Here is a 26,054-nt window from a genome sequence, read left to right on the forward strand (position 1 = left end):
TGAGTGAGTGAGTGAATGGGTGAATGTGAGGCAAATTGTATAGCGCTTTGGTGGCCATTGGGTCTGTGAAAGCGCTATATAAATGCAGTCCATTTACCATTTACCACAAGTAAACAGCAGGCCTGGTAAAAAGAAAAAAGGGAAAGAAAGTTACAGAAAACAATTTCTACAAACTTTAATTTGCCAACAGTTACTAATAATAAATAAAAGTGCATAACGTGCAAATCAGATAACAATCAAGTGCAATATAAACATGTTTTGTCAGGGCATCACTCCCGAACCGGCATCAACACACTATTAAACATCTGCTTCCTCCTTCACACACGTCTTTTTGCCGTCTGTGTCTGGCGTGATTTAACTTCACCCCAGTTGTTCCATGAAAACCCGCAAAACACGGAAAGATGTGAAGTGATAAATATTATTGTTTCTTCTTTGAGTTGAAACATAAAAAGGTACGCAACAGGACTGGACGCTTTTAGTCTCCGCATTTGTCCTCCGACTGCAACTGCTAGCACTTTCACCGGAAAAGAGTTTACCCTACTTCCGGTCTCGGCGGCCATTTTTGTGAAATAGGCCTATTCAGTTAAAATACTGCCTCAGGGGGCAGCTGCCTCTATGTCGGTTTTGGAACAGAGCCATTGTTTGAGACTGATATAGATCATCTGAAATTCTTAAGAACTGCAGTGGTGAAGAGGAAATGCATTTGCAGCTCAATAACATCGCAGCATCAAAAGCTCCAGTGAACAAATTTTACTCGCCGTGTCCTCTTTCTTCATCAATATCAGATGAGGCCCAAGCACAACCGGACGACCAAACAAAACCACCTAGGCCTGGGCCTCGGGCCATGCCACAGTCATAATGAAACACCTTAATATTTCATTGTTTATGAAAAGCCTGTACAGGCCAGCAGAGACTGCATAGTCCTAGATCCCCCCCCCCCCCGCAGTAGAAATTTCCATCCTTGAAAGAAGGAAATAATTTACAAGCACTAAAAACCTCTGCACACGGCCCTTTCTCTCTTTCTCGAAAAGAAATGTAATTAGGATCTGTTTAATGCACTCAGGTGGAAAGCTTTACAGGATAACACACAAATAAACACAGCCTCTCTCTCTTCCTCACGATTCAGAACGTCACGGCACAATTACAGTACAAATGACACAAGAACACTGAGTTCCTCAGAGCACATTTGCATAAAAATGTAACATGTGCACAAACATGTATAGCAGTTATACTGCAAGTCAGTCACACATATATGTAAACATTTCAGGGTGAGCAGGCTCACAGTCTTTGCTTATTATGTGTTTTGTTTTTAATTATCCAATAAGTTCTGTATGTTCAATTGACACAACCAAACAGGCTATTTTGTGCAGTATTTTTCGCTGAGCAGTTAATTAATAATGGACTCATGTAAGGAATCTTTAGCAAATCTCAAAGTGAATATACATTTTTCATTCTGCACATTATAATGTTGTGGTGCCTAAATCAATTTTTAGCATTTAAAATGATTAAATTTAGTTTGTATAATTGTTTTTATTTTTTTATTTTATTCAGACAAGAATAATAATAAAAAAAGAGTACTACATTTTAATATATAATGTCTGCCATTTATCAGTTATCTGCCATAACATGAAGATAATCAATAAATGATTAAAGAAATAAAGAAATGAAATAATAATATACATAAATAATTTTAAAAATCTAGATAACCCAGGCTAACTAATAAACAATTCTGACCCTTCCATAACAAACACTGACTTATAGACACAACAGAACTAATAAAAACGTTTTGACTAAAGTCAGTATTGATATAATGATTTTGTGAGATTATTTTATGCCAAGACACACTCAAACTCATTTATACAGTCGGAGGTTTCGAAACCACTTCTTCTCTTTTTAGTACAGCAGAATCACTGTGGTTCCACTGTTATAACTTGCAAAAGAGAGAAGAAGGTAAGGAAAACTGTCATTTATGAAGACAAAATAAGGAAGTGTGCCAAAAATTCCCCCTAAACACCCACACCACCCCCTCACGACTCATTCTTTTTTATCCTTCCATCCGAGAGAAGAGGAGAAACAGGTTCTACTAGCAGCTCGTTGACTGAATAACATGTTGCAAAAGTGAGACAGACATGGAAGGGGAGGGGTACATGCTTTCGCAATACATTTAATGAGAACATATGATGTCCAACTCTCCTTCATGAATACACTGGCTTCATATACCTGGCCGTCTGTTAGGGAGCCCATTTAGAGGAGCCATATGGTCAGCAGCAGGAAAGACTAGATTTGTCAAGCAACGGCCAAATTAAACTATACACAAACACAGCAAAAGGAGATACAGAATCTGTGAGAAAGCAAATCAAGCTGTAACACCATGCCATGGAAGAAAACAAGTAGCAACAGTGGAAAATACACACCCCATTATAGTCGATAATAAATTAAATATGACAATTTCCCTTTCTATTCTGCAATTATTCCAAACTTCAGTGTCACATGATCCTTCAGAAATCATTCTAACATGCTGATTTGGTGCTCAAGAAACATTTCTTATCATCACAGTTAAAAATATTTGTGCTGCTCAATATTTTTGTGGAAACCATTATACTTATTTTTCACGATTCTTTGATGAATAGAACGTTCAAAAGAGCAGTATTTATTTAAAATAGAAATCTTTTGTAACATTATAAATGTCTTTACTGCCACTTTTGATCAAAATGTTTTATTAATTTCTTTCAAAAATAGCACAGCTTTTGAATGGTAGTGTAAATATGCTTCTTGTATGTATCTGCAATTTATGGTTGCTGACAGTTTTATCACAGAAAAAAAAAAAAAAGAATAAGAAAATCATAGCAAAAACCATATAGGTTCACTGCTTGGACCTCTAAATACAACAGATAAGATTTGCAGATAAAGGCAAGAAAATAAGCAAGTCAATAAATATGCCCATCACGAAGGGCTGTGTTTGGATTTCTAAATCTATTGTTATCTTCTCAAACGTCTCCTCCACAGCTTGAGGAATAGAAATGATAGGTGAAACGTTAATTGCTCTTTTCATAACCTTTGTGCTGAGCTTTAGCAACCAGACTGTGCTTGGTTCCATACTGTCTAGGGGGAGACAAGACTGTCCTATGGGATTCTCAGAGGAAATAATCGGACAATGCAAACCCCCCTTTACAAGGGCCATAACCTCTTTTCACAATGAGCAATGGCCATGGTCAATGAACAAACACACACACACACACACCCAAACAAACAAACCCACATGTGTATTTACTAATGATCCACTAGGACAGGGGTATTCAATTAAAGTTCCAAGAGGTCCGGTCTCTATATTTTCTTCCCAGAGGAGGTCCGGACAATGCATTTTTCTATGGAGATGGAGAGAAAAAACGTCTAAAGGCGCCACGCATTAACTTGTCACAAACCTGGTTTAGTCAAACGGTCGGATTCATCTGTATGACAGACAAAAATAATTATATTAGCTGCATTCTCATTTTCTGCAGCGTTTTAGCATAAGTAGGCCTATCTATTTTGCTGCCCACCGTGTTCAAATAACCGCGTCATCTGTAGCTCTTAATGTGGCACTTTACGTCTTTAGCGGGAGAGAGAAGCAATTTGCAGGGTACGGGAAAGGCTTGAATGAAGCAAGTTTGGCTCTAGATTAAAATATTAGAGGATGTAGCGCCAAAAGATCATTACCATAAAGGACCCTGAGTGCTTGTGGTGTGCGCCGCTCCGTTGTTTTGACACGATGCTCACTTTAAACTGTAGAAACGGTAAAATGGTGCAATTATGTTCCGCAGTCCGGATGGAACCACTGCACTAGCATAATGCTTTAAGCAAGTGCGGCTATTCGATGGACATCTATGACAGCAAACACCTGTGACTAAATGACTTGCCCAGCAGCTTAGCACCCAAAAGGCTCATGGGAACTTCAAATTAAAGGCAAACTACTAAATTGAGCTTTCTGACCAAAAACATGCAGCAGCAATTCCACTGAGAGCAAGAAAAAAAGAAAAAAGAAAAAAAAACTAGGTTAAAGGTTAACTAAAGAGGATGACCAAAGAAAGGTTTGGAAAGAAAACAACTTACTTTCCTGTTGATAAACTAAATCCTTAAAGAGTGTGAAAGCTTGGATTAGTTTGGAAAAGTGGGGCTTGTACAGTGCTCTTTTTCTATAATAGGGCACTATCCTATTACAAGATCCAGTATTATTTACTTGAAACTTCTCTAGATAACGACACTTATTAGTAGACACAACAAAGCACAAGGGTTATAAAAGAAGATCTTATTTGTAGGCAATACTTACAAATGTGCACAAACACACACACACACACACACACACACACACACACACACACACACACACGCATGGTTGTGAGAGTATGAATGGATGCACTGTGTCTAAAGTTTCCTGCTGAAAAACATGTTTTGTACATGACAAAAAAAAAAAGTACATGAGGTCTGTGGTGTGTGAAGAGAGAGACAGAGAACACATCGTTATTTTAAGGCAAGGCAGAATGAATGTTTGCCTCTTTCTTTTACACATCTATTAATTTTCACCTCTCACCCTTTCACCCTGACCCTATAGACGTCCTGCAGTGCACACTTGAGGTGTGTTTGCTTTATCAGTTGTAATATCATGTTCTTGTTCTGTTAATGGGACAATAGACATGCACAAGGCATCAGTCAATGTATAATACTCAATGTATTGTTCAGTCCTCCTGTGTTGTAATGTAATGTTTCCAATAGCGTAAACAGCCATGTACTGTACACATATGGCATAAAAATATGGCACAATATATTTTTCAATACATCCTAAAATATACTGTATGGTATAAACAGAATGGCTTAAGTAAATATATATTTTAAATGTAAAATATGTGTTGTTTGAACAAGGCCAAGAAGATACTTAATCATAATAAATCTTAAAATACACTTTTGGGTAAATGCAATTTGTATGTATTAAATGTATGTATTAAACACATTTAGGACTATACAGATTTCTTTAGATTAAAAATGCATTTAAAAAAAAATAGGAAAACAATATATGATGAAATATAGGTGACTACAACATAATCCAAAATATATTTATAAAAATTGTGGCTATATACTTTTAAATATATTTAAACATTATTTAATTTACTTTAATATATTGTAATTTAATTTGATATAATAATATAAACATATAAACATTTTTGCCGTATGGGCATAAATACACCATAATTTTTCCACAATTAAAAAGAAAAGAAATTTTAAAAGAAATTCAGTTGAATCTGTTTGTTTTTAAATGTGTAATTGAATTTTAAAGTGAATTTTGTCCACTTCATGGAGTACACTAGCATAAAGAGAGTCTCAAAGCAAACAGGAATAAAAACCACAAACTGCAAATTACATGTTACAGGGTCATTGAACTTTTCTACAGTATTGTATATGTGTGTGTGTGTGTGTGTGTGTGTGTGTGTGTGTGTGTGTGTGTGTGTGTGTGTGTGTGTGTGTGTGTGTGTGTGTGTGTGTGTGTGTGTGTGTGTTTACATACAGTAGCTCCGGTTGTGGTGGGTTTTGCCCTTGTAGAAAACAAACACTGATCACATTACCAGAAGATAAACTGTGTGTGCATGTCAGAACAAATCCACACTGCATCAATTCTGGTCCTTTTCTGACATTCCACCATGGACATTCCTTTAAAGATCATCAGCTGACAGATAACCTTTCAGGAAAATCACTTGATTTCCATTAAAATAATGCAATAAAATGTTGTTTTAAGAAGCCAAACAAGGGCTTAACTTTATCCTGCTCCTCTCTCCCTCCTTCACTGCCTTTCCCACAGAGTTCTTTACAAACTGTGCCACATAGAAGTTGTGAAAGCCTCTCAATTACAGTGGGGCGATTGAGGTATGCTGGCGGACCTACCCAAGGCTCAACAATAAGTATGATCACTTGCCTTGTCTGTACATTAGCTGCATCATGTATTTTTATGCTAATTTAAACATTTGGTTTTATGTGATGTACTGAACAAAGTTTGTTGCAAATCCTGCTGATTTAAATATGCCACAAAGGTAACTTTATCTAGGTGATGGCTGATATAGTTGGCTGATATAGGCTGAAGTAGTGATATGAGTTTTTATGAAAATTGCAAGAATGATTTACAGGGATAAAGAGTGTGTGTACGGATGGGCGGTAAATACAAAATCTTATCTCACAGTATTTTATCACAGTAACCATATATGTCACAATATAATTTCCTTTGAAACAAAATGGATTGTGAAAATCGCTATACAAATAAAAAATAATTTGACTACTTATTTTTGTCAAAAAGTTTATAAGTAGGCTACTGCATATTTTTGGATTATTATCAAATTGATTTTAGATACATAAATAAGATTATTTTAAAATAATAAATCATTTTTGGCCTGGGACCATTGAAAATATAGGCAGGGCAAGTACAAATCTGAACTACTGGCCCAGAAAAAAAAAATCTTATTGTTGAGCCCTGCTCCCTTTCATAACCCCCCTTCTCTGTCTCCATGTTTCTTTCTCTATGATCCTCTCTTTGTTCCACTGTCTCCCTGATGTCCCATCTTCCTGCCTTGTAGTCTCTCTCAATGGCCCTGTGTTGCGCTTGATATATATGATGGCCAGCAACAGATGCATGAAAGCCGAATTATTTATAAGTAAATTCCACATTACTACGGATGTGCGATGAACAGCGAAGAAAAAACAAAAGATTGTGATGGACAAGGACACCAATAGTCTCTTATTTGGCTCAACCCCTATTGTCTAACTTATACACTCACAGTCTCTAAAATATTCTACTAAAATATTCTGTATTTACTGCTCATATTTGACTGTTAACATTCCCTCTAAACTGACTGAGCCAATAAGTAAGGTCCTAAACCCAAGATCCAACCACAATCTTAACCAGGAGATGATTCATAGCACAAACTGATTGCAATAACTCGCCGTCACAGTGACTCCAGTAGATTGTTTGTGCAATTACAGAAAAAGCATGTAACAACCTTTTACCTGACTGGCAGTTTTATTTATTTATTTTAAGTGAGTTTATTTATGTGGAAATGCCATATTCATATTAACAGTTTTAATGTCCTCGATAGCTAAGCAACCTTGATGACCCCAACAAACAACGACCTACAACAGGAGCATCAAGCCAAATTTCTACGTCACCTCAGACAACAGATAACACAGACCAGAGATTGCCGGATTCCCAAAAGACAGACCTGCTGCTCATACACACAAACAAGGACGAAACACACTGTTTCACACAAATAAAAATGAATTGTACCTGCTAAAAGTGTTGTTTATATATCTACGTTGGTTTAACACTCCAGACTTCCACGATCTGGCTTATTTTGCTGCACAACGTCTTAATCCAGACTCCTCAATTGGCTCTTTAAAATATCAAAACCACACAGCATGTCTGAACATACACTACTGTTCAAAGGTTTGGTCAAACGTGACAGTTAAGACATTTATAATGTTAAGAAAGTTTTCTTTTGAAATAAATGCTGTTATTTTCCAACTTTCTTTTAATTAAAAAAAAAATCCTGAAAAATGTGTCAATATACTTTAGATATGCAAAGACATTGCACCCATATTACTTATGAATGGGAGAAATTGCAACACGCGATATGTATGCGCACTTAGTAATGCACAAGCACATTGGCTGGTCTAGCCTGAAAAAATACGCTTTTTTAAATGCTATTTGAGTATAAGAAACAAAACTTATTAAGACAGTTGTTGTCAGATTTCATTTGTGATTTCGAATATGAAATTTAATCGTAAGCTTGGTAAACAGCTTTTGAGAATTTGAAGTTTCCCCATTCAAAGAGATAGGAGCTGTACTTTCATGACTGAAATAGCAGCCTGAGAGGCATTTCAAAGATGGCCGCCAAGTTAAACTTGCCTTAAAGGGACTTTGATCAATATTAAGTAGCAAAACTGTTTTCAACATGGATAATAATAAGAAATGTTTCTTTAACACCACATCAGCAAATTAGAATGGTTTCTGAAGGATCATGTGACACTGAAGACTGGAGTAATGATGCTGAAAATTCAGCTTTTTTTTTATCAAAATAGAAAACAGTTATTATTATAAATTGTAATACTATTTAACAATATTCCTGTTGTTTCTTTTTGATCAAAACAAGAGGCAGGTTTCTGAGCAACTATTACTTAAATTTGCCCCAAAGAATATTAATATTTAACTGCCTTATCGTATAGGAATAAAGGAAAGACCGAGAGAGAGAATTGGAGAAGTGCACGTCAACAAAGGCCTTGATCTTGCAGAAACCGACACGTCTGCAGCACTCTTACTTTTTTCTCACACACATGCTTGAACCTCCACCAGCTGTGGTCTGGTCAGAGTCTGTGAGGTCAAGTGACATCATAGCCCACTGACTACACTCTCAAGCCTCTCGTTTGACCTTCTCATTTCTCAAAATTAGATTAGATTAGTTATTTCCAAAAAAGCCAATAATTAACACACGGTCAATAATTGATCAAAAGAGAGGAGGAGACGGAAGGAAGAAAGTTAATGAGATGAGAGAAGAGGAGAGGAGGGCTTGCTGTCTCGCAGCAGGAAGTCCGGAGACAAAGAGAACATGTTGCACCAGCTGCCGTGATGACATCACTGCGGTGGTGACAGAGCTGTAGGGCGGCCTTTAGAGTACTGGAGGGCCACTGGAGCGGAACCCAGAACGCCCTGTCCTCTTCTCACTCTGTTTTCCATCGACAAAGCACACAAAGCAATAAATCTTCTATTCTATTCCCACGGTAAAGAGAATATAATCATATCCAAGATGAGACAGTCTCAACGGTAACGGCACCTGTCACAAAAATGTGAGACCCAATGTGATTAACTATTTGGAGTTTTATGCGAAGAATGTTCCACATATGTGTTGCCATATGGAGTTCTAGATTAGACATCCTAAACAAAAAATTGAGAAGACATGCAAGTCATGACTGTTTTTTTACTGAAGTGGATAGTTTGTGTGCTTTGGTTTGAATCACTTGGCCATATTACCAAGGGCAAAATATTTGAGGACAAAATATTATATAATATTACAAAGGGTGTATTTAAAAATCCTATTCATTTCAGGTAATTTTCTTTATTGTCACTTAGAAATATGAAATGATGCAATTATGTTTTGTATGTGTTAAAGGCACTGAAACAGTAGTAGAGCAGTTACATTATCATTCAAAAGTTTGGGGTGGGGTCAGGTCAGTATGTTTTGTTTTTTGGAAAGAAATGAATACTTTTATTCAGCAAGGATGCATTAAATTGATCATAATTAAGAGTGGGTGTGTTTAGTTTGTTTAACAGTTGTTGACATCAGTTGATTGTGTATGTGTGAGTATTTTAGAGTGATGGATGGACATATCAGCAATGCCAAAACGTACCCCAACAAAGGTTTGACTTAGCACCTTAACACCAATCCATCACACAAACATTTATTTAGTAAATGTGTACATATTATGTGTTTAATTTTTGAATGAATTTTTTTATCATTATTACTGAATTGTGTTTTGCATTGTTTTTAATGGCCCACAGTGGTTTGTAAGGACATGTTCTCTCAGTATCATGCTGACACATTGACTTAAAAACCGAAACAAACTGGACCCGGTTCCCCGATAACGCTCACTCTTAGCGTGCTAAGAAGACTCGAAAGATATATCTTACCAAAGTTGTTTAAGTTCCTAAGTGTGTTCCCCGAAGTGTCCCTTAGGAAGCTTCTTAACACGCTGCCTCTTACGTTCGACGTTACAAAGGCGCTGTCCCAAGTGAAGGTGCTGAATTAGCTGGCATCGATTGCTCAGGAATCGATTTTCCACTTCGCGCGAAGGTGTATTATGGCGTTAGGAAAGACGACACGTTATATGCAAATGAAACATTCCTCAAATTATTCCAGTAATATTTATTTTAACATAGTTTAAGTTATCAGTAAAATATATTAATTAAATGATCAAATTGTGATATGTCAAAATGTTTGAGATGACCGATCAAAGCAGGATTTATGTTCACAGAAGCGCGAGCCGCGCGCGAATCCCAACGCGACGCTTCACGAGATAAGATGCAAGTGGCAAAACTAAACAGCTGTTTTACGATAGAAGTTTTAAACAGCCGACATAAATAATCAGTTTGCAAAGACTGTATCAATCAAAGCTCAGCTTCGGGAAGGGGATATTTACAGGTAAAGATAAAGAGACTGAGAGAAGAAGAAGAACGAGAGAAGGAGATGGAGATGAGAGAGGAGAGCAGGTAAAGCAATACTGTGCCCAGAATGAGAATAACTTTATTGCAATGGATTCCCATTTAACACAAATATACATAGTTCTTTGACAATGACAGTGGAAAAATAATATGCCCCCGGGCAAGATCACTTTTGGGACCTCTGTATTTATAAAACCCTGTGTACGGCTTTTGCACTGAATAGAAAATTATATTTTTGAAAAATACAATGAATTACAAGGCTGTACAGAAGAGTGCACAATTGCAGACTTATATACTGAGGTTTTAATTACATTATTTTAATATAGACAGTCGGGAACTAAAGTGGGCCGGTCTAAGGCATGAAACTCCAGGGCTGAAAATGAGTCCCACTCCGGCCCTGAAACCTCTCACTCAAAGTGCAAACCTACACACCAAATCTACAAAACCATAAGCTATTTCTCAGCCTTTGACTCAGTTTTCAATTGCATAAAACACTTTTTCAAAACACTACATACAATTCGCTACCTAAAACACAAAAATCTAGCAGGAATTTACTTGCTTTCCTTTTCCAAACACAACCAATCGAAATGCTACACTTATTCACCAGGTCACACACACACTCCTCATATGTGCAAACACTAATTGCTTTACTGATCACTAACCAATCACTGCTTTACTGTAGTATAAGCCTATAATAGGTCAAAGGTCAGATTACCTGTTTGAACAATGGATGCCAACACAGAGACCCCCCACACTCAATTGTGTTCTTTACTGTATTCTAAAGAATATACTTTTGGTTTACATATGTTTATGGTTTTGTTGTATGGTACTGTATACAACAGTAATGTTTGGCCTAATAAATATTTTCTGTTTCTACATTGCATTGGTGATTACAGTGTACTTGTTACCCCTCTCAGAAGATTTCTTTCACTGTAGAACATTGTATTGAAATGTAGATATAAGTATAAGAATGACCAAAGAGCTTTAGATTTAGAAAAACAATGTTTACAAGGTATATCCAAAAATGCACTATTATGAAATAAATGTTTGCCATTTGATGCAAATGTTTTATTCTTACATGTGTTTATGACATTTTTGATGGAGATGTAAGGCATTTTGCATTTTGTGTGTGAAGTTTTGGGAATTGTGTGTAGAGTTTTGAAAAAATGTGACATAGTTGGTCAGTTACTAGACACCACCATGCTTACCCATTTATAGATCTTAGCCATTTAGAGCCAAATTGTTTGCCAGATTTTAATTAGCCTATCAAAAGTGAATGCCAATTTATACTCTTTAATGACATTACGAAATAGCCTCGGCTAATTACCACCATATTAGTTCTGATACCAAATAAAGTCAACTTCATAAATAGGCCTGTATCCATTGCGAACCTATTTTATTATTAGTCTTAAAATGTCCATAAAATATAAAATCATTGTTGAGACACAACATTGTCAACATACCATAGTTTGACTTGTACTGCGCTGCGCTGATTTCTAAAGACTGCTGCACAGTGGCGGCGACTAGCGTCTTGAGCTCAAACAACGCTAAGAGAGAGCTTACGAATGGTCCAGACCAACCTTAGGAAAGTGTGACTTACAGAAGATATACTTAGCGTACGAACGTGTCGGGAATCGAGCCATAAGGTTAAGAGAGAGGTTAAGGAATAGGTTAAGAACTACTTAGCGATAAGAACGTTTTGGGGAACCGGGCCCAGATCTCTACCTAATGGACATTGGTGAGCTGGTGAGTCTCTCAACACAAAATCCCTTTTGCAACATTACAGTAAATGCAAGAAGTATCCCTTTGGCAAGATTAGATAAAACATCAAGCAATGCTGCACACGCACAGATGCGCATACCACAGAACACTTGCACACACAAGTGTGCAAAAACACACATGCACTTAGTTGCTACAGTGGGCTCCAAAATGATGAGAACATGTTGAAATGTTTTATATATACATAATATTAACTAAAATATTATGTTATATTTTTTTATCAAATATTTTTATATGTATATATATATATTTGTACAAACAGGCAGATGTTCTTGCTTCTATTGAAGCACAAGATGCTCTTTGGATCACTCCGCTGGATAATCAAGCTGTCTTTAAAACAAAATGGGAACAAACCAAATATAAAATATATGAGAGGAGCTGCTCAAAGTGCAAAGTTTCTGTCACCCTGCAGGAAAACAACCTCCACATGCAAACTACAGGATGAAGAATTTCACACTTTGTTGTAAGAGCACAAAAAATAGCCTCTCTGTGGGCGTCACACACCGCCACAGACAAAGTCATAAGGGCAAGAGTGAGGGTCAGGTGTGCAACCTGGACCTTAAGCACATGATGAAAAAAGCGACTGTCAGCAAAGTGTCATAACTCAGGAACCCGGGAAGGCATGTCTATGTCTATTCTCACTGCAGCTCACACAAATACGCACCAAATATACAGTATTGAATAGTTCATGGTATCATCGACTGACCATGGCTCCTAAAGCAGAAATCAAAGAGTAATGTGGCATTGAAATGTTTCGTTCATCAAGAGCTGTGATGTAACAAAAGGCGTGAGAATGTATGTGTGTGTTGGAGAACAGGAAGATCTGATGTTTAGGGGGCACAGGGTATGGGATGATCTCTTCCCTTTATCCTGCCGGACCTCGCTCTCTCACAGACTCACACTTTCCCTGGCATGCAAACACATTCGCACACAGCTCTCAGCCTGTATCTCTGCTACCTCAGCATTTGTGTGTTTTGACAGGAAAGACCAGAGCCAGCTACACTCAGTAACAATGATCCTTCTGTCACTGCCTATCTGTATGTACCGAGGTAGTTGTTGAGCTGTCGTACATTGATAATAAGTAGAAAAACTGTGTTTAAAATCAAACAGTGTGTTAATAGAAGATACCGGCATTTCAGTCAATTCTCTTACATTTACACTACTAATCAAATAATTTGGGGTCGGTAAGATTTTTTAAAATGTTTTTTAAAGAAGTCTCCATACTCGGCAACGATGCAGTTATTTGATCAAAATAATAAATTATCACAATTTAACTTTTTTTTAAGTTGTCTATTCCCCGCCAGAAATAAAATGTCATGGCCCCCAGAATATTTTGTTGTATGAATATCTGAACATGCCATATATCAAAAGAAAGGACAGACCCTCAGCTTTTAAACAAAGCAACAGGTTTTATTCTAGCCTAATGCATTCTTTTTTTTTTTATCAACACGTGACTTGAATGTGGGTAAGTTTCATAAAAAAAGCAACATTTTGAGCAAAAAGCTGAGAAAATCGCGTTTTTGTCAAAGACTACGTCTGGATTGGATTTAGAGCGTTGATCAAAACATGGATGGAGTAGATCGAGTCTATCAATAGCCCCAAAGCTTCACAGTAAATCTCTTCCTGGGTTGACATTTCATTCAGAAACATTAGCAGTTTTGATTTATATGCTGTTTAATGTTGATGATTGGATAATTTTACTTGTATATGATTACATGCTATTGCTTGTTTCTATATATCTTCTTCGCTTGTTTTTTTTTCTCATCAGGAGATTCAGTACTCTGTCAAGATGCGTAATAGCGCCCCCCTACCTTATAACAGTAAAAACACATCTTTCTCATAAAAGATGAGATAACTCAACAATGGCAGGGAAAGAGTTAAAATAACAGCTTTCAACTTTAATGTCATTACTCCAGTCTTCAGTCAGTGTCACATGATCCTTCAGAAATCATTCTAATATGCTGATTTACTGCTCAAGAAACATTTCATATTTTATCAATGTTGAAAATGTGTGCTTCTTAATTTTTTTGTGGAAACAGTCATACATGTTTTTTCAGGATTCTTTAATAAAGATTTATTTAAAATAGAAATGTCCTTACTGACAGGAATTTAATGCATCCTTGTAGTGATGCACTGATCACTAATTTTTGGCCGATACCGATAAATGATCATTCTTTATATTTGAAAGCTAATAACCGATATATTGGCAGATAAATCTAAATCCAAATTTGTACATAATTTTTGAGAGCTTGATTACAAAAACAAAAGTCTCACCATTAAAAGCCATGTCCCAAGCACACAATTATAATGTTCTCATTATAATTTTATGTAGCTTATACGACAGACTTGCGCTGCACATGTTGCACTTAACTGTATTTTCCTTTTTTCCAATCATATTTCAAACAATTAAAACCATCATGGCGAACAGTGTGAATTTGAAGTGTCTCAGCTGAAGGAAATAATCCATTATTTATTGGCTTTAATATATCGGCCAAATTTTCTTATCAGGTCAATAACGTAAATGAACATATATCGGCTGGTAATGATGGTCGATAATATCGTGCATCCCTACATCCTTGCTGATTAAAAGTATCAATGTCTTTTAAAAAATATTACTGACTTTTGACAAACTTTTGAACAGCAGTATATACACAGAATTTTGAGTTGAACTTGAAATTTCTCGTATATTTGCCCAGACGTTTTTTTTTTTTGTCTTCTGAAAGAAATTAGGATAAAATAAATATACATTTTAATGTGTGTTTATGAGATTACAATTTCAATTTGATAATCTCATTTAGTTACGAGACCTGAATGGGTAATTTTTGGACATTTTTGTGGTCTGTGCTCAACTATGAAGAATAGATAATATCTCTAAGTCTGAACAATATTATGACTTTTGTAATGACATTGTGACAAAAAATACAGAAACTTTGTTAATGTAAAATGTTATGTTTAATTTGTGTGCTACAAGGATGCTAGTTAACTGCAAGACATGGTGTTGTAAGGGATAAATGTAAGGTGGTATTTAAGATACTAGTTCAGCGTTTAAAAGTGTGAGAGAATTGAGGATGTGAGCTTCTGTGGGCTGAGTGAGTGAGTGTCTTTGCATGTTTTGTTTTATATATCTATCTGTTATCTCTCACATTATTTGTGGCTAATTGTTCTAGATATGGTGTGTGTGTGTGTGTGTGTGTGTGTGTGTGTGTGTGTGTGTGTGTGTGTGTAATCATACTAAGTAATGTTTTTATATACACTGCTGTTCAAAGGTTTGTCAGTAATATTTTTAATATACAGTAAAAAGTCAGTAATATTTTTTTTAAAAGAAATTGATACTTTTGATTAGCAAGGATGCAATAAATTGATCAAAACTGACCGTAAGGACATTTATATTTTAAATAAATCGATTTATTAAAGAATCCTGAAAAAACATGTGACTGTTTCCACAAACATTTTAAGAAGCACACGTTTTCAACATTAATAATAATGAGAAAAGTTTCTTGAGCACCAAATCAGCATATTATAACGATTTCTGAAGGATCATGTGACACTGAAGAATGGAGTAATGATGCTGAAAATTCAGCTTTGCCATCACAGGAATAAATTACATTTTAAAATAGTTTTCTGTGATGGGTAGGTTTAGGGTTAGGGGATAAGACAGTATAAAAAATATTATCCTTATGAAATGTCACCATAAAACATGAAAACCCAACGTGTTTGTGTGTGTGTGTGTGTGTGTGTGTGAATATATCAGGGTGAGGGGAATTTCCCCCAAGGTAAAGACAACCTCTGATTTGCAGCATGACATCCTGTGAGAGCCATCACACTTTTCTGCACTTCCTGTTCAGGGTTATGCACTTCTAACTTGTTTCTTCAGGACTTAGTCACACAAAGCACTCAGACTGTTAACATCTCCCATCTTTTTAACAGCTCTACCTCTTTTTGACTAAAACATAAAACACAGTAGACAGCCACAGTTACATGTTATTTCCTAGACATTAGATAAACGCTGAGCCAGAAGAAAATGTGAAAATAGGTATGTGAATAAAACGCATAAAGAATGAGGGAACTGTTCTAAGGCCAAAAACATACAAGCTAAGGCCAGAAACATACAAGCATATAGAAAATTGTTCAAAACACACTTTCAAACCAACCCTGACGCTACTGAAAAAGTTAAGAGCAGCTTGCTCATGCATCATGCATCTTAGACAAAAGATCAAAAGACAAACGATCCGGTCACCCCTAACACTCTCAGACACTTAAGTATACGCACTTCCTGTTTTATAAAAAGAAACAGAACATGCTGTTCTACCAAAAGAAGAATCCCTGTACCACAGATTCTTCTACACCAGCGAAGCAAAACCTGCACAGTGCACACATACCCACCCACACACACACACACACACACACACACACAAAACAGTACTTCCTAGGACTTGCATGTATTTATGAGAGGTCATAGGTCAAAGCTAAACTTCCCAATAATACTAACTGCCAAAGAAATGTTTGACCAATTTTAAATACAGTGTGAATAGTAATATTTTATCCAATGTATTAGCTGGTTAGGAATTAGCTTGCCATTTTCTTCATAGATCAGCTCCTGTATTGTAAAGTTTGTATTAAAATTATTCCCCTTTAATACAGCATGGACATCTTGTATGTTTTATCTGAAGTATTACCTTGTTAAAGCTTTTATGAGAGTCTTAAATATTTGTCTTCTCTCAAAATGCTCTTTATCAATGCTCATAATTAATCATAATTAATATGGCCATAGTTTTTTTTTAAAGAAACTAACACTTTCATTCAGCAAGGATGCATTCAATATAGAAACAATTTATCACGGTTTCCACAAAAATATTAAGCAGCGCAACTGTTTTTAACATTGATAATAATAAGAAAGTTTCTTGAGCAGCAAATCAGCATATTGGAATGATTTCTGAAGGATCATGTGACACTGAAGACCGGAGAAATAATGCTGGGAATTCTGCTTTGCCATTAAAGGGATAAAATATATAAAATATATTAAAATAAAAAAGAAATTACATTACATTGTAATATTTCACAATATTACAAAGCACAAAATACTTCTTTCAATAGCCCAAATGTTTGGTCCTTATGTTAAAATAGGTCAAAGACGAAGAAAAAAAACAACAACAAAAAAACAACTGAGATCAAAACAAGTCTAAACATGTCTACTTACAGGTAGGCCTGAAAAACACAGTACAGAGCTGAGTTTAAGGGGGGAAGGGAAGTGAGCGCTCACAAACATTCACATATCCACACACAGAGGCTTACATTCAGCCATGAGGCTCAGGGCCTTTAATGAGGTCTAATCACAGTCTTCACCATTTCTCAAAACAGTATTCCTACACTTCTCTCTCTCTCTCTCTCTCTCTCTCTCTCTTGCTCAACTTGAGCTGTTTGTCTCCACAGCTACTTAACAGATTGACTTAAGTATGAGAATGAGCGCTGAGTTGCTACACAAACACATGAGGGGTGGGATGAGGGGATTCAGAGAGATAACACACACAGAACACATACTGACAAGAAGAGGAATGTAAGGAAGTTTGTGTGTGTCAACAGTTTAATGTCTGCAAACATTATAACCTACGAAGTGCAAAAGAACAAATGTATGTCAAGTTTCAAATAATTCTTTTTTTTTTTGCAGTAGCAGCACATTTACTTGTAAAATGTGTAAAACTTTGTGTATTATATCTAACTATCGGGAGGCATTTTATGACAAAAGTTTGTGACGTTGTCCGTTCTGACCTTTAGTTACCTTTTTAAAAACTAGATGGTGGGGCGATTGTGTTGCAATAGGCATTTGAGGTCTGAATCATGCTCTCACACACACTTCCACTACCTCTCATTCACAATGTGAGCCCCCTCTCCCTGTTCTTCCTATTGTGTCACACATGCAGACAAACTCCCCCCAGCTCATAAGCTCCTTCAGCTTTGTCCTGAGATGGTAAACAAGCTGATATATGGGTAGAGAGATGGGGGTGGGGAGAGAAAGCGCCACTGATTCATAACTGACGAGTAACTAACACCTGTACTTGACCCTGTACTGAACTGTACTATTACTTGCCTTGCACATCAAGGAATGTACAAACGTGTTTTGTCTGTTTTACAGCAAGGCGATATTGTTTGTACCTACTATTTTAATGCAGTGTGGGGCCATTCACTTCACACAGAATGCATTTTTACATTTGATTGCGCTGCTTTTGTTTTATTTTTCAGACACAAACACACACGTGTTCGACCATTGCGCTGACTTTAGTATTTACAATAGACGAGGGACTTTTTTGCCCACAAAATTTCACTAATGTGACCGCACCTTAACAAAATACTCTCTGGGAAGTAGTGAATCAGTTAATTCAGATCATTCATACAAATTAGCTGGTTCAAAAAAGCAATTCGCCGATTCCTTTGAATCTCTTATTTAATCATCCTGTTTTCATAATTAAATGCCACTGTTCACATGTTTTCAGGATATATAAAAATTCATCATTTTAATTTTACTACTTTTTTTTAGTAGCTGCTTTTAATTATATGAGTAACTTGGGAAGTTTCAAGGCAGCTTCCCAAACACTGCTAGCCATTAAATGTCTTCAGTGAAATGTGTGCTGACAGGTGGCAGGTGAATTTAGACCGTCATATCGCATGTCCAAACAACTAGCAGCTGACCAAACGAAGACAAAAAGACAGTACAAAATGTGTCTTCGCCAGCCACAGGCACTCACTCACACTTGAGATTGGTAAAAAACGTTCCTCTTTTGGTTTTTTGTTACCGTTATGTGGCCAATAAAACTGTAGTTTGTTGCCATGTGATCAGACTGGCTTCTTTATTTGTTCCTACTAGCACATAATGACTGAGATTAGGCCTATCGGTTAGATAACAACAATAACAAACACTCCGGTGCCTTGGCCATGGTCTGTGATAAATGTGGCATATCGGCATGAGCCTTTTTCAACTAGGTTCAACTTCACTGCTAACATGCTAATAGATCATGATACTCCATAGCGGTAACAATTTAAAAATACCTTCTATGGGGTGTTTTTCTATACCAATGTGCTACCGATAAAACAATTATTATTTTTATGTTACATTGTTTTGCATTGAAAACCAATGGAACATAAAAATAATTGTCATTTTATCGGCCAGACTTTTAACATTCTGCATCATCCCTCCCTACAAATATACCACCAATAATACTACCGAGTGCAATTACGTATCTCAGTGAAGTGAGATAAAACCATAATTGGGTCGTTTTGAACATGAATTTGTCTAATAACAATAACCTTTTTGTCATGTTTATCAGTCAGATTTATGGCAGCAATGCAAAGTGCAACAGACCTGTTTCTCATTTGCACTGAGCTAGAAAATACTGCACCAAAGAGGGTCATACAGAGTGCAAGGCATATGCTTACAAAAACAACACTATTTCAAAGACATGCACTGCCTACTGTTACAGACACCTATGCTTGTCTTGTTTCTTTCAGAATTAAGGGTCCCATGCCTTCCATTGCAGATTGTTTCCTGTTAATGCTTGAAAAGCTGCACATTTTCTACAGTCAACATCTCTATTTACTAGAATGGCCAATTGGCTTTATCAAGTTTAATGCATTAGCTAATCTAATTAGGTAACTTGACATCCAATGAGAGGAAAAACAAGTGTGAAACTAAAATACAACTTTACTTTGACCAAGAAATCTGACTTCCTCAAGATGAAGTACACAACTCAAAAGTAGGCATGTTTTGCTAGTATGGTGGATTTTAAGTGCAGAAAAACATGTTGTTGTTGTTGTTGTTTGGCAAATGTGAGCTACTTGGGCTATGATTCCAAGAATGCCTAAATAGGAGCAATAAAGGGAGTAGTTAATGATGCAGGAGAATCAGCATTTTAATGTGAGTCCACTCCTTTTGTCTCCCAGGCATCACCACAAACAAATAGTTCTCAGCTTTCCTAGAAATCTCTGGGACATATCCAGCCATATGGTCCACACCCCCTTTTCCAAGCCCCCTTTCCGTCCTCTACAGTACATGATTCGGTCTCGCTCTCTCTTTTTTCAGCTAGCAATGTTCTTTTTTACACAGGACACAAACACATTCTAGGATTCTGGAGGTGTGTATCCTCTCAGCCAATCGCAGTGCGCTCATGCTGTGCGTATCAACCAATGACAGAGGAGTGGGGGTGGAGCCACCAAGCGTCTATGTATTAGTTGTTTTTTACTGTACCCCATCTCTTTCTTTTATCATCTTCCTCTCACCTTATCATTCGCACTCTCTCCTTCGCTATTGATTTATTATTCTAATGAAGCAGAGGTCAGGACCTGGAATAAATAGACTATGAACTGCCCATTTTAGGAAGGTATTTATTCAGGACCCCACTGCCCCCACTTACACATAGCCTACTGATGACAGTTATTGAGTAAACTGGTCAGAGGGTGGGCCTGGCCCATAACTCCAACTGAAAGCACTATCTGTACCGAACAGAAGCAATAACACTTGGCCATTAGTTCTACTGATGGAGTCAAAACACACACAAACACTCACAGTGTTAATTCAATCCTGCAATAAAGTCAGCCGGTCATTATCACAAAATAAACCCAGACATGACGATAAACCCAGGTCCCTGATACAAAGAGAATGTGAAGTGGTACGAGAGATATTAAATTGGCACAGCTATGTAAGAGCTGGTTTGCCAGGGTCAACAGTATTATACAGTTTAACAGTCATTATATAAAAATATTTGACCAGAGAATGCTTCGATTGACCAATCAGAATCAAGTATTCAGCAACTAAAAAGGAAATAAAACCAGTAGAAAATGAATTTTATTTTCAACAGAAATCTGTTGGTGTAAAATAAAATTGACCTTGTAATAATTTGATGTTTCTATTATATGCATTATGTTTATCACAATAATATTGCTTCAACTGCATACATACCATGGGGAAGGATAGGTAAGATTTTTTTTTAAGAAGTCTCTTGCTCAAGGCTGATCAAAAATACAATAACAGTAATATTGTGAATTTTTTTTGTAATAATATAGAAGTCTTTACTGTGGCTTTAGATCAATTTAATGCATTCCTGCTAAATAAAATAAATAAATCTTACTGACCCCAAACATTTGAACAGTACTGCATATGGTTCGAGAACATGATTTAATTTTTATTTACAAATCCAGACCCCAGAAAACATCAACAACTGGCTTTGATGGTGGACCTAACCGTTAAATTTTTTTAATATTAAGTTATATAACAAATAAATAAATAAATAAATAAATAAATAAATAAATAAATAAAGAGCAAAAAGGTACACGACATTTGTAAATTAAATGGTTTTATTTTAGATAAATGGGAAAAATAATTAGTAGTTTACTTTTATAATATTACATGTCACAAAGCTTATGTATCTGGTGTAATGGCATTCTAGGCTTCAAGTTCATTATAGTTCAAGTTGTAAAACATGAACACATGTGCATCTAAAACTGTCCCACACACATGCTCCAATGAGTTCCCATAAGGTTAATATAGACAATGGCATGCTATGAAGTCTATAATCGTCAAAAGCAAGCTAACAGTCTTGGCTGTTTATCACACCACATTCTACTTAACTAGGCCCATTGCATAACACAATTCATAGCTGACAAATACATCAGTCAAGCCATTTGCTAACAGGCAGGCTCTTGTGTCTTTACATTTGAACGGAGAGCTAGTTTAAGTCTTCTCAAATACTTGAAAAAAGAGAACAAAAATGTGTGGAAAAAGGTAGCTTCTTTTTAAAATAAAAAATAGCATCACACAATATAGTTTAGCAACAGCTGGTAACTTGCTAAGCAATCTATGTAAGGCCCACTGTGTGGCCATGTGTTTGATATTAACCATCAATTGTAAAAAATAAAATAAAAATGAAAGTGACATGAACATCTCAAGACCGTCAGACAGCTGACCAGGCGGCAGGTGACACTGCTGTGGAAACCTCAACTAAAAATACAAGCATATCCAGACACACCGATAATAATGTCATGACTGGCGTCTTCAAAATGGTTTTGTCTGCCTAAAAAAAAACACGAAACAATACACCTACACAGACACGCAAACCAGACCGCTGTTCGTGAGAGGGACAAATATTGTGCGATTGTTTTGTTATTCTCTTCCCTAAATGTGCACAACGTGTTAGCGAGTGACTCAGCGCTGGCACACATGGTGCTAAATCAGGGTTAGAGGTGGGTCACTGATTCAAACCTGTCCAGCAATCCAGCCATACTTTGCCAAGCTCAACATTCAAAATGCCATTTCAGGGATATATTTTTTGTCCTTGAACTTCTTGAACTGGTGCAGGCTTGTCAAGCCAATGCCAGTTATTTAGATCTGAAGATAAGGAAATGCAGATGAGAGCCTGAGGTAAAAAAAGAGACTCTGATGCCGATTAGCTTTGGAAAAGCTCTGTTCTGTTTCTACAAATAATTGTTGGTCAAAACACATACACATATAAATTATTTATCATTTTTTATTAAGTGCTACTTAACACCCTCATTAATAAAAAAATGATGCACTATCCTTAGTAATACATATTAATATTTATTTTATTCATATTTGAAAAGTAAAACCAAAATAAGTAGCTACATAAATTATTGAAAATGTTTAAATTAAATGTCCTACTTAACACCCTCATTATAAAAAGAATAAAAAATGATATTCATAAATATTATTGCTGATTAATTTAATATATTTTTATATATTATATATTTCGAAAAAGTCACACATAATTATATTAATTATTATTGATCATTTTTAAATACAATAATAGCTTATTATACCTTAGTCATCTATACAACCGAAAGACTGAAATCATTATATTATTCTCTATTTAAGTATCAACTTTGTACCGTAGTGGAGTACTCTGATGGTATGTGTGTGTTTGATCAGGGAGGTGCAAAATGCCAAGGGGCCAGAGGGAGACATAAACATGGCTAACATTCAGGTTATGAAATTAATAGCCCTGTTTTCTGTTCTTCCTTTCACTCCTCACTGTTTCTCCCTATCTCTCTGTAGATATGATATAACTCATCTCTCACTCCTTTCAGACTTTTAATTCAGCTTCTAAACATTCCACCTCTCAAAGTTGACTTATGAATGAGATTGTCCTTTCATCTTTGTTGAATTCATTTTTCATATTTCCTTAGTCATTATATGATCTGTTGCTTTCAGACATGCCAAGCTGCTTGGGTTCCAATATAAAAAATAATTACATGAGAAAGGCTAAGTATGACATAACCAGCAAAGAAAGCTTTTCAAGCTTTCCACTGTATCCATTAGAAGACCCTCTGAAATGCTTGAATAGTGAGACTTGCATCACATCACAACAAAGAAGACAATACTTGCATGGATGAGTGACGTGTGTTGAATGCGCAAGCATGAAAGGCCTGTTACACTGTTGCATTAACTGGAGACTCATACTAACCCCAATACACAATGTAAACACTGAAATGTAATCTCAGCATTCCTCAAGAGGCACGTTCCGTCACCCACATTTTGGCCACAAGCTATTCCTTATGCCTCTCATGCCTATCAAACTTAAGAACATAGCATTACTGCAAAATGTGACTTCTCAATGGCTGTATCAAATCCTTTCCTGGATTTGCACATTTATATGGGGGCTTCATTACAATGAAGGGGGTTTTCCATCCTACACCTGCCATTGTTTTTTTTTTTCTGTAATTTTCCCATGAAAATAAAATCACACAGGAAACAGAAATTGCGATGTCTACAGCTAAAGAAATATCACGGATCAAGGCAGATATATGTTTAAAAAAATGATGCTATGAGAATGCTTCATGGACATTATGCTATGCAATAAAGTTTAATGGTCGATTTTATTATTTTTAGGCAATCTCCAAATAGACTTCTACTTCTACTTTGCCTGACAACACAGGGTAAAAGAAAAAATGGAAATCAGAGGGATGTGAAAGAGAGAACAGAAATAAACTGGCATTCTTATGCTCTATAACAGCACAAAAAACTGTTCATTTCTGCAGGAGTAATGCTACTTCCTCTTTGGGTCTGGTTACACGTGGGTTCTGTGGCACGTGTGGATGTGGCTCACGTTGCACCTTTTCTTTGCAGAAATCCAGCATATAAAATGTATTACATTCAAGGTAACTGAAAATGGGAGAAAGAATGTTTACTTCAATAAACTGAATCAATTACTGTAATAGAAACTCAAAGGACACTTTAAATGCGAAGAATTCATTCAGAAGCATTGAGATCTATAAAAACTAAATTACACCTGTCTGGTGCACTTCACAGATCACAGGAAACACTTCATTTGTGGTTTTATAGACGGGTGGCTAATCACACTGAGGTACTTCACCAGAAAATAAAAGTGTCCACTGTCCAGAACCTGTTGATGATGTGCTTTAAGAAAAAAATAAACAATGGTTTTCTCTTCTAAATACAGGAACAGTTGTGAAAGCTCTCATTAAGCCCTTTATAGAGTGTACACACACACTTTAATATCCAGAAGCTCCAAATACAACTTTTATAGTATTAAAAGAAATAAAATGAAAGACACGACAATGCACTAAAAAAAAAAAAAAAAAAAAGTCCTTTGTGTTTTTCGCTTAGACGACAACATTGTCAAAACAATCCCCTTTCACACGAATCTGCGAGTTTTACACTAAAAATGCTGTATTATGCCCCGAAGTTTTTCAATCTTTATACTTATAACCAGGGCCGTGCACAGACCTTTTGAGGGGCATGTGCTGAAACTGAAAAAGGGCACCCCCTCCCTTTTTTTATATCAAGATTATTTAGTAAGCCTAAATAAAGAGGAAATGGTCACATCTTCATGACAAATCAAAAAAAAAAAAAAAAAAAAAGAATAGTCTCAAAAGCTTTAAATTTATTCACTATTAATAACAACCATAATAATAATAATAATATAGATATACAAAGTTTTAGGGCTTCTTTAAACATAATTACAACAGCAACCTTCTGTGAGCCATGCTTGAAGATGTTTATGACTTCACTGCGGCCATGAAGGTCTGAGAGTCTCTCCTCTGAGCAAAGGCTTTGGAGTTGGTTCTTAACCGGCTCAGGAACAGACGTGGGATGAAACAGTCTCTTTAATTAACTTAATTTTTTAAAAGAATCTGATTGCAAAGAAGAATTTGATGGCAAAAACTTGATACTGTGGAGGACCAATGTTGGTCTCTTGAAGGTCTCTTATTAATAAAATAAGCCAGCAATGAAAAAATTTATAAAATAGTGTGAAAAGTACAGTTGCAGTGAAAAGCATTTCTGAAGGATCACATGACACTGAAGAGTACTGACCTGGAGTAAAGATGCTGAAAATTCAGCTTTGACCACAGAAATAAATTAGGCTATATTTTAAAATATATTCAAATAGAAAACAGTTATTTTAAATTGTTTTTGCTTATTTTGGATCAAATAAATTAAGCCTTGGAGTGAATTAAATCATGAATTACATTCTGCATGATAAAATATAAAGATTTAACTGTGATCTTCTGTAATTTTTTTTTTTTTAAAGTTACTACTACAATATTACTGTAGTAAAACCATGTTTTACTACATTTATACATGTGATGATGACCGGAGAGTATAGAATAGCCTACTATATAGATTAAAAATTACATTGCGAATACGTGCATATTAACAGCCTTGAATTAACCTTAATTTAATATTATTACCATAACATGATTAAATGTTAATAGAACACATTTCTTAGAAATATATGTTACCTAGGCGACGAGGATAACTTTGTAGTTCCAGTACGAACAGCGCGGGGGCGCACCTTTGCTTATAATTTTCCTGAAACGGCTCCGGCGGCATCATTACATTTTCATCAACAGCTTACCAACTAGATTGTTATAGCTATATATAGGCGCTCAGTTTTTCCTGTTGTAAAATACATTTGGTCAAAATCGCATTTTATAAAAAATGAAATGCTACTGTATGCACAGGCTGTTTAAGTGTAGGCTAGCCTATTGGCAATGACTATGGCAAATGCTAGCATAGCCCTCT

General features: G+C 36.0%; 1 protein-coding gene across 1 annotated transcript in view; it reads right to left on the reverse strand.

Moving 5' to 3' along the window:
• sesn1 (sestrin 1) overlaps window positions 1-26,054 on the reverse strand; it is a 50,629-nt gene that overhangs the window by 15,978 nt on the left and 8,597 nt on the right. The window lies entirely within an intron of this gene.

The sequence above is a fragment of the Rhinichthys klamathensis genome, unplaced genomic scaffold (genome assembly GCF_029890125.1).
Source record: "Rhinichthys klamathensis goyatoka isolate OS25496 unplaced genomic scaffold, OSU_Roscu_1.1 h1tg000308l_1, whole genome shotgun sequence".
Lineage (NCBI taxonomy): Eukaryota > Metazoa > Chordata > Actinopteri > Cypriniformes > Leuciscidae > Rhinichthys > Rhinichthys klamathensis.